The following is a 12,340-nucleotide window of genomic DNA, read 5'->3' on the forward strand; positions in this document are numbered from 1 at the left end:
TAAAAAATAATGTTGCAAGAGTCAAATTTCAAAAATTTCCACAAAGCTACAGAGTCCAAGCAGTGTGATACTGTTGTGGTACTGATGTAGACCGATATAATAAACCCTCTAATCGCCGTCAGCTGGCCCTCAGCTGAGCTTTAGTAAGAGCACTAGCTAAACTCTATGAGAAAATAATCTTTATAAAAAATGATACTTGGATGGCTGGATAGCTTCATCCGAAAGAGTACATTTGGCACCTAGACATTCTATCACATATAAAATTAAATCGAAAAAAACACAACAAAGAATGGTTTTGTTTGTTTGTTTGTTTGTTTTTTGTTTTTTTGAGACAGAACTTTTCTGTGTGTAGCCCTCGCTGTCCTGGAACTCACTCTGTAGATAAGGCTGGCCTCGAACTCAGAAATCTGCCTGCCTCTGCCTCCCAAGTGCTGGGATTAAAGGCGTGCGCCACCACTGCCTGGCTCACAACAAAGAATGTTATGGGAAAGCTCAAGTTACCATTTTGGGAAGAAAATCTGGCCATGTTATATTAATCTCATATGTGACATGTATTAGATATGACACTAGAGGCCTAACAACTAAAAATTCCAGAAAAATCGGATGCCATCAAAATGCAGTGTTTGAATGGAGCAATCCCTTGCCTGGGAGACACCAGCCTTGAACTCTGTAGCTGAGAATGACATTAAACTTTAATCCACCTGCCTCGAGTTACTAGTCCTGAATGTATAGGTATGTACCACAACACTCAGTTTATGCTGGCTCAGAGTTTCACAGATTTCATTCCAGGATGATGTGGTCCCATTACTTTCACATTGGCATGGCAGAGCATCATGGTAAGGAATGTGTGAGAGACTAGAACTTGCTTGAGGAAATGGGTGCCAAGAATAGGAGGAAGAATCTAATAACTTTAGTATAAATAAAGTGGTTTTTGTTTGTTTGCTTGCTTGTTTATTGTTTTTTGTTTTAGGTTTGTTTTGTATCGGTTGTGTTTTGTTTTTTGTATTTCTGCACCTAGCAATAAGCAGTTTCTGTTTCTGTGTGCCCTTTTGTCACCCTCAGCAGGTGTCCATTTCTCTGAAAGTGTGGAACATTCCCCCACTAATGACATAGGTTTCTTTGTATCTGTAACAACAGAAAAAAACAGAGAAGGCTGGTGAGCCACTCTTACCTAAGCCAATCATCAGCTCAATTATTTCGATGCTCTTGGACAGAGACAGAGACACATCACTGGTCTTTAAAAGGCATATAGACAACTTTTGACCAAGAGAAAAGGCAAGCAAGAGGAATCACTGGGTTGCATACTCTAAACCCAAATAAAATCTCCATAGAGTGACTGAAAATATTTCCAATAAATATTTGCCTTTATTTTGTGACCCACTTCAACCCACAAAGCTTTACCTCTATTAGCCCGTTTAGCTATGCACTTATCAATAGGCCACTTCATTCATGAATTTGTATTCACAAGTTCAATTAACTTCTCAATAGGTCTTCAACTGGGCCCATTCGTTCAAGTCACAAGCATTTGGAATGGACATTTTATATACAAGATAGTGTTTTGTCCCTGACCCTAAAGGCTGAAATCTATCTTATAAAGCAAAATACATTTTCCCATCTTCAAGAATCCCATGTAATCGACTCAAGCTTTGTCAAGTTAATGGATTAAGGAAAATCCAAGTAGTTCACCTTAAAAGGCATTTGATCTTATATTAACCAATAAGCACCTACATTGTAAAAGACTGATAATTTTCATACCTTTACATGTAACAGTTAGTTTCTTTGCCTTTTATGATTCATTAGAATTTCTAGTGTTACAATGTTAGATCAATAGCATAATTTGACTTTATATGTGGCACTCTATAGATTGTGGTATTAGTTACTCAATGTCTATTCAGTAGTGACAAAGTTATTGGAAAGGTGTTCAGTGGGTTTTGATAAGATATAGGAAGCCATCTTAGTCCAAGTTTTCCAGAATAGCAGAGACATAGACAATTAGCTACCTGCATCAGTTATTTTCATAGCCATGAGTCACCAAATGATTTTACAATATTTGTGTGTCTATGTTGTATAGCTAACATCATTTTCTAGTCATTATCCTATAATACATATAGAATGAAACTTGATTTTCATTGTAATCAATACTATAAGCAATCTATAAATGAGTTAATCTAGAAAGGAAGGTACCATACCAGTCACATGCAAATATTTGACAATAATGGAGTCTTGACCATTTGCAAATTTTGGTATCCACCAGAGTTCAGGAACAAATATCCTCGAGTTACTCATTCATGACTTTGTAACTGCATTGTATGTGCATAATTTTTTGTCATAGAATAGAAGGGACTGAGTCTCACATCTGTAGACAACAAGAAGTTCAGATTTATACATAGGTCAGTAGGTTACCCGTAAAGGACAGAGTTAATTCTGTCGTTTAGTTCCAAAGACCAAGTTCTTTCTTCTATGTGTCAGCTTCTGTCCCGTAAGGTTCTAAATAATTGGCCAAGCACCCCTTCCATCGTAGAGGGTAATATACTCAAATTTCTTGATTTCATCATTAATTTCATATAAAAATGCCTTCCTCACAAAATGAAGACTCAACAATATACGATGTACTTTTCTCGTGATGGTCAATCTAATTGTTCAACTTGCTGATGTCTAGAATCGTCTTACAGACTGGCCCCTGGACCTTGCTGTTTGTTGGGGGTTATTTTGATTAGAGAAATTGAGACAGGAAGAACCACCCACTGTGAGTCACAGGCTGTGATCCTGGATTGTGTACAAAAAAGTAATAGCGAGCTAAGAGCAAACATTCGTATCGTCATAAACTGCTTCTTCACTGTGGGTATAATGCACTGCTTCAAACTCCTGCTGTCATGACTTTCTCACATATACTAAAGCCTTGCACTATAAGATAAAAGAAACCCTTTCTCCTTAAGTTCCTCTGTTGGAATAGTAATTGTGGCAAAGGGAGAAGAAACTAAGATAGCTAATACCACCCAGTTGATGTGCAGAGTTGGTCATCATGAAAAGAAGCCATTCCCCACCCCACCCCCAGGAGCCCTGACCAAGGTCTTCCTCTACTTACAGGTATTGTCCTGTCAGAACTGAGACTGACTTCATTCAGAATCTCAGCTGACTGCTTCCTCTCATGAAGTTTGTAGGTAACCGGTCACTGTTCAGAGACTTTCTTATCTACAGATTAAATGAGATCTGATCTTTTCATAAAGTTGACACACTCTCAGCTATAAAGAAAATCTAAGGACAGCCTAGATAATATGACATTTGAAAAAAAAATAATATGTTACTTCACATCCTAATTCTATTGAGAAGGAAAGGTGAGAGTATCTTTCAAAGTTAAATATGCAAAGCATGCTATTTATAAAATATCCCCAACCTTTGCTAAGTAAACATTTTATGAAAAGAAAGTGTTCATGTATTCTAAAATTACTTGGAATGTTTTACATCCAAAAGAGTGTAACATATTGTATTTGCTGTTCTCATAGTGGCTATACTCATTTTATGTCCTATAATAGGTTTCAACCATTCCAAATTTTCTACAATGTTATAGGCTTTAGGTCAACTTGAAACTAATAGATGTTTATATCTGATGTCTAACAAACACATATGCTTATTAACCATCTATGTTTCATGGCTTGAATGACTACATTTTTTCTGCACTTAGAACACCTAGTATGGTATTTCATGTTTTTTAAGTCACTTTTAGTGTTGCTAATGACTTGCAGTCCAAAATACCCAAGTTACAAATCTGATATACTTGTTGTATGTTTTCCATACATGAGGGACCATACTCAATGTAGACAATAATAATCACCAGACTATGCATTGGGAAGAGATGTATTTGATAGAGATACATCTTAGAAATAAGGAAATGAGTACATGGATGCAGTGTATACATGATTCTGATCTATTTAAATAATGATGCTAGTCTTTTAGAAAGTCAACTTTTATTTGACTACAGTATTAGTATCAGAGTAGTCTTTCTATATATGTACTCTTCTCAAGATGAAGTGAGTATGGGAAGATAGCTCATTGGATAAAGTTCTTGCTGTATAAACATGAGGATCTGAATTTGAATGTGTAGTGTTCATTTACAAAATCAATTAGGCAAAATGGCTGTAATTCTAATGGTCAGTAGGCAGAGATACGGGATCATGTGACAAGCTATCTATCTAGACTGGCCAATTCAAGCCTTGGGTTCAGGGTGAGCCTCAGGATCAGGCAATAAAGCAGTGAATAATAAAGGAAGACACTTGATATCAATCTCTGGCCCCCACAGAGGTGGACACAAATTTGCTTACATGCCTGAACATATATGCAAACACACATGTACATCATAAACACATATATGTGCAAAAAAGAAAAAAGATGAAATGTTTCAGAATGCTAACACATGCTACAACTCTGAGTAGTTCTATATGAGACTGTAAAATGGTTTGGCTAGGGATAAGTAGGATCAGTGATGTAGATGAAAAAATACTCTGCCTTACAAAGGGGCAGTGCAGTACTGTAAAAATTGCCAGAACAGAATTGATGCGTCTGAGAAGTTATCCTGGATGTACTCGGCTGCTATCTTTGTAAGCTGCTTTCATCATAGTCAGAAGGACATGGCAGGGTGCTTACCTGTTGTGGAAGTCAACATGATTTCTTGAGGGTGCAATCAAAGACTGAGTTATATCATCCCCTGTTTGCCCTCCAGTATCAGTGTCTATATGATTGTAATTCTTTCTGAACTCCTCTTTATTCAGTGGCTGCTATATAGGACAGGGTACATAGCAACTGATGTTATTCTGTAAGTCATCTGTATGTTCTATGTATTTACTCAGAGCTAAATATGAAAGTGTAGAGAATCCAATGGACTACTTTATCCCAAGTCCTAATATCATTTTAACTTTTAATTTTCATTAGATCATATAGGTCTACTCCCATTATTTTTTGTGTACATTTTAAGCTGGTTTATCTTAAAGAACTGGAATACATTTGAAATCATAGTCACTAGCTTAATACTTAAACTCTTGCATACTAGAAATAATTTAATCTATAGCATAATAAATAGCATATAAACCTTTCTGCACATCACTCTTTCTTAATTTTTTTTTCTGTAGGAACAACCTTGGCATAGTGACCCAGGTAAAGGGGAAAACAATACTAAAACAAGTAAATGTGGTAAATTATCTAAAATATACAACTATCTACTGATCATTAGTTTGGTCAGGAGGGTGACATTTAAAAGTCCAGCTATTGCAGAGTTATTAAGAATTGGTGTGTGTTACCATTTTGTAAAACATCCTCATGTCAATCACAAAACTAAGCAGAAGATTCTTAGTTCAGTTTTTGCATAGGATTGAACTACAAAGGACTCATCTAAATAGCTGAGAAGTCTCCACTGCGTGTATTGAAGAAAGACTTACACTGTTGCAACTTTTTCTTTAAAAGGGTAGCTTTTGTAGGAAAAACAGCAGCTAGAGAGCTGTGACGTGACAGTCTCATAAAAGATGACTACAGTTTGATATGAAAACGCTGCCTTTTATTCTTACTGATAATTACATTGAAATCATCTTGCAGTTTATTGCTTGTGTAAGTAGACATATACTAGCAACTATTTAGTCATTGTTAAATCTGAGATTAAGTTCACATTTCTAGATGGCTAATCAAAATAGGCTAGTGGTCTTTTGTCTTCTTTGTTTTATTTTAAACAAGGGTTCAGGCAATGTAAGACATGTTAAATATATTATTCCCAAGAAGGCTCTTGCTTTATCAAACGGATTCCTCCCCTTCCATCCCATCCTTCTCCCCTTCCCATCCCTACTGGCTCTCTTGGCTTCTTTTTTCCCTTATCTCCCTGACTCTGTTCCCCTGCATTGAAGTGCAACACTTTGAAACATACCTTGTTCTTATCTTATCTCCGATCTTTCCTTTCTCACAGCTTTTCTATTACATTTTGACTAGGTTTCATGGGAATCTTTATTTGTTACAGAAGTCTCAATATGCCTGACTATATTATGCAATCCCCCAACATGCATACACATCATATGTGTGTGTGTGCATGTGTGTGTATATACACTATACACTATACACACACACATATATATATATATATGTATATATATATATATATGTGTGTGTGTGTGTGTATGTGTGTGTGTGTGTGTGTGTGTGTGTGAAAGATGCCGGGTCCAGGAAAAATATCTGGTAGTATTTCCCTGAGCTAGCAGATATAAACTTTGTTTAGAGCGAGCTTCTTTTCTATAGTGTACATTTATTGCTGTGCTGTTCTTCTATCCTGCTGCCATCCACTCAAAACGCACACCTCAGTGGGAAATGGCCGTCTTCGGTTCTGTGGCTTTCCACTTCTAGAGTCAGGCTTCACAGAGTTTCATTCATGTGCCTGAGGTCAATGACCCAAATATTCTTTTTGCTTCTGGCTATGTGTATCTTTCCATGTATATGCTTATCGATTTTACTCCTCTATTGTTCCTTTGCCTGTCCTTGTTGTGGACATGCGTGTTTTATAAGAATGGCTATGTTAAACCTACTTCTACAAATTTACTATTCAGTGCTGCGGCACAAACATGTTAATGTAACCTCTTTGTTCATTCGACTTTTTAAAAATCATATCTTGGCATTATAGACAGGAAATGGAACCCGAATGTGACAGAATAAAACTATTAACTTTTGGATATCAACTGCCTCATTATTTATTGCCATTTATTTTGTAATTATGACTTAGGAATAAAATTTATCATTGCTTCTTGCCAGCTTTAACTGCTGCAGCAGATTTAGAGATGAATTCAGATTTCAGACTTCCCCTGAGGCTGATGGACTTCTCTTTTCAAAGTAGGACACTTCTATCTGATGGCATTAACCATAAAATCCCCCATTTCAAGTCTATGATATCCTGAAGGACAACGGCTCATTTCATTTCTTATCAAGAAATCGGGCAGATCACTCATATTTCCCAAATCAAATGGCATTTCAGAAAATTCATTTGAACCAAAAATGAGGCTTCTTCTCTGCAGACTCCAATTAGTTTAAAAGTGGTTTCTGATGAAAATTTTCAAAATAACTGAGTTGCTGGTAAAAAAAGAAACAACAACTTATCGATCCATGAATGAGGATATAACTGTCTTTCACACATGTAGGGACACGCTTTTCTCATACACATGCCCTTCTACACAGAGCCACGCACTCCCATCCGTGTGCAATCTCACACTAAAGGCAGGTTGCCCAAAAGCTGCAGCTAGCCATCCTACCAAGCACTATTAATCTTTAATTTTAGTGATCAGCATTATAGTGAAATACTTTAAGATCTGAACTCCCTCCTTTCTCTATCCTATTACCACAGGTATTCCACTGGGAGTGCACAAACCCCTTTTCTCTCTAAGTACACAAAATTAGCTACTTATCAGTTGATCTTCTAACATGATCCTTTAAAAACTGTGTGTGTGTGTGTGTGTGTGTGTGTGTGTGTGTGTGTGTACAGGCACATCGGCTGGCCCAAGGCTGCCTCTGATTTTAAAAGAAGCTCAGACAAGCAACTCCTAGCCTTCCCTTACCCACTCACAAGGGGCTCAGGCCTAATTAGATTGCTCTCAAAGACAAGAAGGGATGAATTTTCTTTTTCCGTCTCCCTTGTCACCTATTTAACTCAGCTGACATTCGCTGACTTCTTTTTACTTATGCCTCCCACCCCCCACATACACACAAGCTCCATAAATAGAGGGTTTTGAGAGCTGGAAGCAACGAGATGAAATGTTCATAGATAAACTCTTAATCTGGTTTTTCCTTGAGATTCATAATTTCAAAAAACGAATGAACGAAAGAACGAACGAAAGGAAGAAAGAAAGAAAGGAAGGAAGGAAGGAAGGAAGGAAGGAAGAAAGAAAGAAAGAAAGAAAGAAAGAAAGAAAGAAAGAAAGAAAGGTAGATAGACAGATAGACAGACAGGCAGACAGATAGATAGAGTGTGTCCAGACAGGGAAGTTTGGTTTCTCTAGGAGGATTTTCTTTTTTTAATTTCTTTCTCTTAATCTAAGAACACTGAACCGCACACAGCGCATTTTCATACAAACACAGCCATCAGTGCTTCTGGTCAGTCCCGTACTACTCTGGTCTTTGTTGTTTTGTTTTCTCCTAGGTTGAGATTAATGAGGGTTTGGAGAGGAGAGCAAGTACAGCCTGTGAAGGTAGCTCTGCCTGTGAGGGGCAGAGGGGAGCTCGCGGCCACTTTGGCCAGCTTGCTATTGATTGGAATGGAGATCGCCTGGGAGCTGCTGCTTGGGCTGCATTTCTGAAGCTGGGGTCCAGGGAGAGAGCTACAGAGCTTGGGCCAGACCAGACAACACAGCTCTGAGCTAGCCAAGCTCCTGTAAGGGCAGAGGCAGAGTCAGGCAATTAGCCTTTGAAGGGCATGGGAAGTTCCCCTCCCCCACTCCTCTTTTCACCACAGTATCCCAGCCTTCCTCCCCTCCTCCTTCTTCATCACCCATACTCCCAACATATCTGAGGGATCCATTCAATTAAACCTCTCCTGGCTCCAGCTGGCTCCTGAGTGAAAGGTCACTGGAGTCCAGGAGGGAGAGAGACTAGGAGGAGTTTCAACCTTGTCTGCCTCTGAGCTGGCCTTTCCACACCCACCCTCCCACACTTGCCCATCCCTGCATTTCCCACTTTCTTTCTAGCAACCATCTTTAATGATACCCTATGGTCAATCACTCCCCAGCAGTAAGAGGGATACCCTGCAGCATCATTGTGGTGGGGAGAGATCGATCCGATTTTTTTTTCTTAAAGATGATAATGATAACCCGTGGACATAATTTCATTTTGTTTGCCTTGATTCTTGAAGGACAATCCCTGTTTGGGCCAACCAGGCTGTTTGGAGGAGCCGAGAGTCCTTACTATTCTTTGCTTCCTGCATTTTGTCTTGCCTTGAAGAGATTTAATTTGCAGGAGTGACCCACTACTGGCTTGCCTGTTTGACTCCATAGGGGGAAGAATTACTGACTGCTTCCGATGCTTATTTTCCAAGTTCACACCAGCAAATGCCTGTACTGCCTTGAGACAATGCTTTTGGAGACATGTTCAAAGAATCAGTTACATGTGCATGACACCTTAAAAACTATATTTTATCTCTACATGGTAAACCTTAAAATGATTTATGGAAAGGATTCATGGGATGAAGATTCTGAATGAGAAAGTTTGCAGAGATTTTTTATATACAAGCACATGCATTCATAAACATACAGAGACTGCTTTGTTAGTGAAGACCCTGATCTTTCTTAGATTATTTTCTCATACAATCTGCCAAACATTTCCTTACAATAATGGGAACATTAATATGGATTTACTAACAACATTTTAAGTAAGGTACACATTTTCCCTGACACATCTTGGAAACTGTCACTTTGGATATTTAGGGGTGAATATTTTATAACATGTTGCTATTGTATCATTTTTTTAAAAAGAAACATGATATTATTACTGTGCCCATTCCTTTCTAGCTTGATTGTATATCGAAGCTTTGTTTGTGCTTTTATTTTTTTTTTAAATATGGGGACAAGAATTCTAGTACAGCTAATATCTTACTAGCAATCAGATATTTCTGTTGTCACGTTATTTTCTGCACCATTTGTTGAACCAAGCTATGTTTTCCTATATTCCTATTAAGCTATTTGATGGTGCTTTTTATTTTGCTTTATAATTTGGCGCACAGTCAGGTAACCAAGCTAAGGCTGCTACGGAATCCTGAAGCAATGGTACAAGCAATGCATGCAGTTAAAGGAGTCTTCAGAATGCTATCTCATTTAGGAAGAAGGGTTGCAGAAATACTAAAGCATGTTTGTACATTTTATGACCACAAAGATGTTGTTATAAAAGATACCTAGGGCAATTACAATATAATATTTTTCTTCTTTTGTAGTTGGATATTGTGTTTTGAAACGTGTGTGAAAGGTAAGAGATGCATTTTCGGCTAAATCAAAACAAGTATGATCTGAATATTGGTTTTGGTTTTGTTAGGGGAGGAAGAGGAAAAACACAGAGGAGGAAATGCCATCTGAGGTAACATATTTATAACCCTCTCAAGCTTAGTATTGTCTTTATAAAAGGGGGAAAAAAGACACTTCTTAGTGCCACTTGGTATTCATAGTTTGTCTAGAACTTTTCCATTTAAATATATCACCATATGACATGGCATATCTCATAAATAATGTGTGTTTATATCTGTGTAAATATGTGTAGATTTCTCCTGTACACAGAACCTTCTGATCCCAACAACAAAGAGGAATGTGATTATCTGCCCTGGTTTTGCCTACACAATTTTCCAGATATTCTCAGGTAATCTTTCAGTCAATAAAGGAATTCAGAACTCATTCATCAAAAAAAGCATACTTCTAAGAGCTCTATTATTTTAGAAACTATGCAAGCTAGTGAACACATCTCCACAGAGATGAGAAAGAAAGCATTCATGTTTGGGTGAAAGTGTTGCCAGAAAAATGTGAACAAACATATATTCACCCCAGACAAGGAAGTTACAAGAGATTGAGGTATATATACCACCAGCGTCTAATGTGGTGAACAAACAAGCTTTCTGGAGGCTTGCTTATGGGGATATAGGTGAATTTATGTAAATAGAAATGATAGAAAGACAGTTGCATCACCAGAGTGAATGCCAGCCTGGGTGGAGCTGCTCTATAAACAATTTGCAGGTTGCTCAACAGGTTGGACCATGACTCTTCCAGGCAGCTCTGCTGGTCTGGGGTGTTGTTTCTCAGCAGTCCTTTCTGCTTAAAAAAGTTGAGGAGTATAGTGGTTTGAATAGGTATGGCCTTCATAGACTCATGTGTTCCCACACTTGGTACGTAGAGAGAGGCACTGTTAGGAAGTATAGCTTTGTTACAGTTACTATCATCATGTTGGAGGAAATATGTCACTATGGGGGCAAGCTTTGAGGTTTCATATGCTAAAACTAACTCAAGTATGGTACACAGTCCCATTTTCTGCCTGCAGATCAAGATGTAGAACTCTCAGCTCCTTCTGCAGCACCGTGTCTTCCTGCGTGCCTCTTTGTTTCCCATCATGAGGATAATGGACTAAACCCCTAAAACTGTAAGCCAACCCTAATTAAATGCTGTCCTTTGTAAGAGTTGCTGTGGTGGTCATGGTGTCTCTTCACAGCAATAGAAACCCTAACTAGGCCAAGGAAGAAGAGGTCTAGAGAACCTGATCAGTTTCAGACTTCCTGAGATTTCTGAATCGTTTACATCCTGAGTGGTAATGACTTTCTTTAAAGAACTGAATAATTTGACTTTCACTTATTTTATTGTAGTGTTGAGTAAGCTTCCTTGAAGCACAAGCTTCCCTGAAGCACAGGTTTGATCTTGGGGAGAATCACCACAACGACCCTTTTTCTCCTTCAGAATCAGAGAACAAAGCGGTAAACTGGTGTGTTTCCAGGTTCTCGACCTCTCACCCAGAGAAGTGAAAATAAGAGCTCACACAGATTTGCAAAAGCCACAGGGTAATTGTGTTCAAAGTGAAGCAACAGTAGACGTTAGAACATGATCAGGCATTGGGGGTTTGGGGTGTGTGCGAGGGACAGGAGTGAAGTCTAAAGGCCAGGAGAATGAATGGAAATATACAACCTTAGGAGGTGGGAGGTGAAGGGACTCTCTAGAATGTACCAGAAACCTGGCAGGTGAGAGACTCTCAGGACTCAAAGGGAGGGATCCTAGATAAAATGCCCAAGAGTGGGGAGAAAGAACTCATAGAGTTCACCTCCAGTAGAAAGACAGGGCATCAAGTGAGGGATGGTGTTGCCATCCCACAGTCAAAAACTCTGACCCAGAATTGTTCCTGTCTAAAAGAACTGTAGGGTTAAAAATGGAGAAGAGCCTGAGGGAAAGGAGGTCCAGTGACCGACCCAAATTGGGACCCATCCCAAGAGGAGGCTCCAAGTCCTGACACTATTAATGATGCTATTCAGCCTAGAAGGACTACCCTCTGAGAGGCCCACCAAACAGCTGACTGAGACAGAAGCAGATACTAACACCCAGCCAATGGACAGAAGCCAGGGCCCCTGTGGGTGAATTAGGGAAAAGCTGAAGGAGCTAAGGAGGAGGGTAACCCAACAGAAAACCCAGAAGTCTCAACTAACCTGGACCTCAAAGATCTCTCAGACACTGAGTCACCAACCAGGCACCATACTGTAGCTGGTCCTAGGCCACTGACACATATACAGCAGAGGACTTCTGGGTATGGCCTCAGTGAGAGAAGATGCACCTAACCCTTGAGAGACTGGAGGGCCCATGGAGTTGGGAGGCCT

This window comes from Grammomys surdaster, unplaced genomic scaffold (genome assembly GCF_004785775.1).
Source record: "Grammomys surdaster isolate TR1022 unplaced genomic scaffold, NIH_TR_1.0 373, whole genome shotgun sequence".
Lineage (NCBI taxonomy): Eukaryota > Metazoa > Chordata > Mammalia > Rodentia > Muridae > Grammomys > Grammomys surdaster.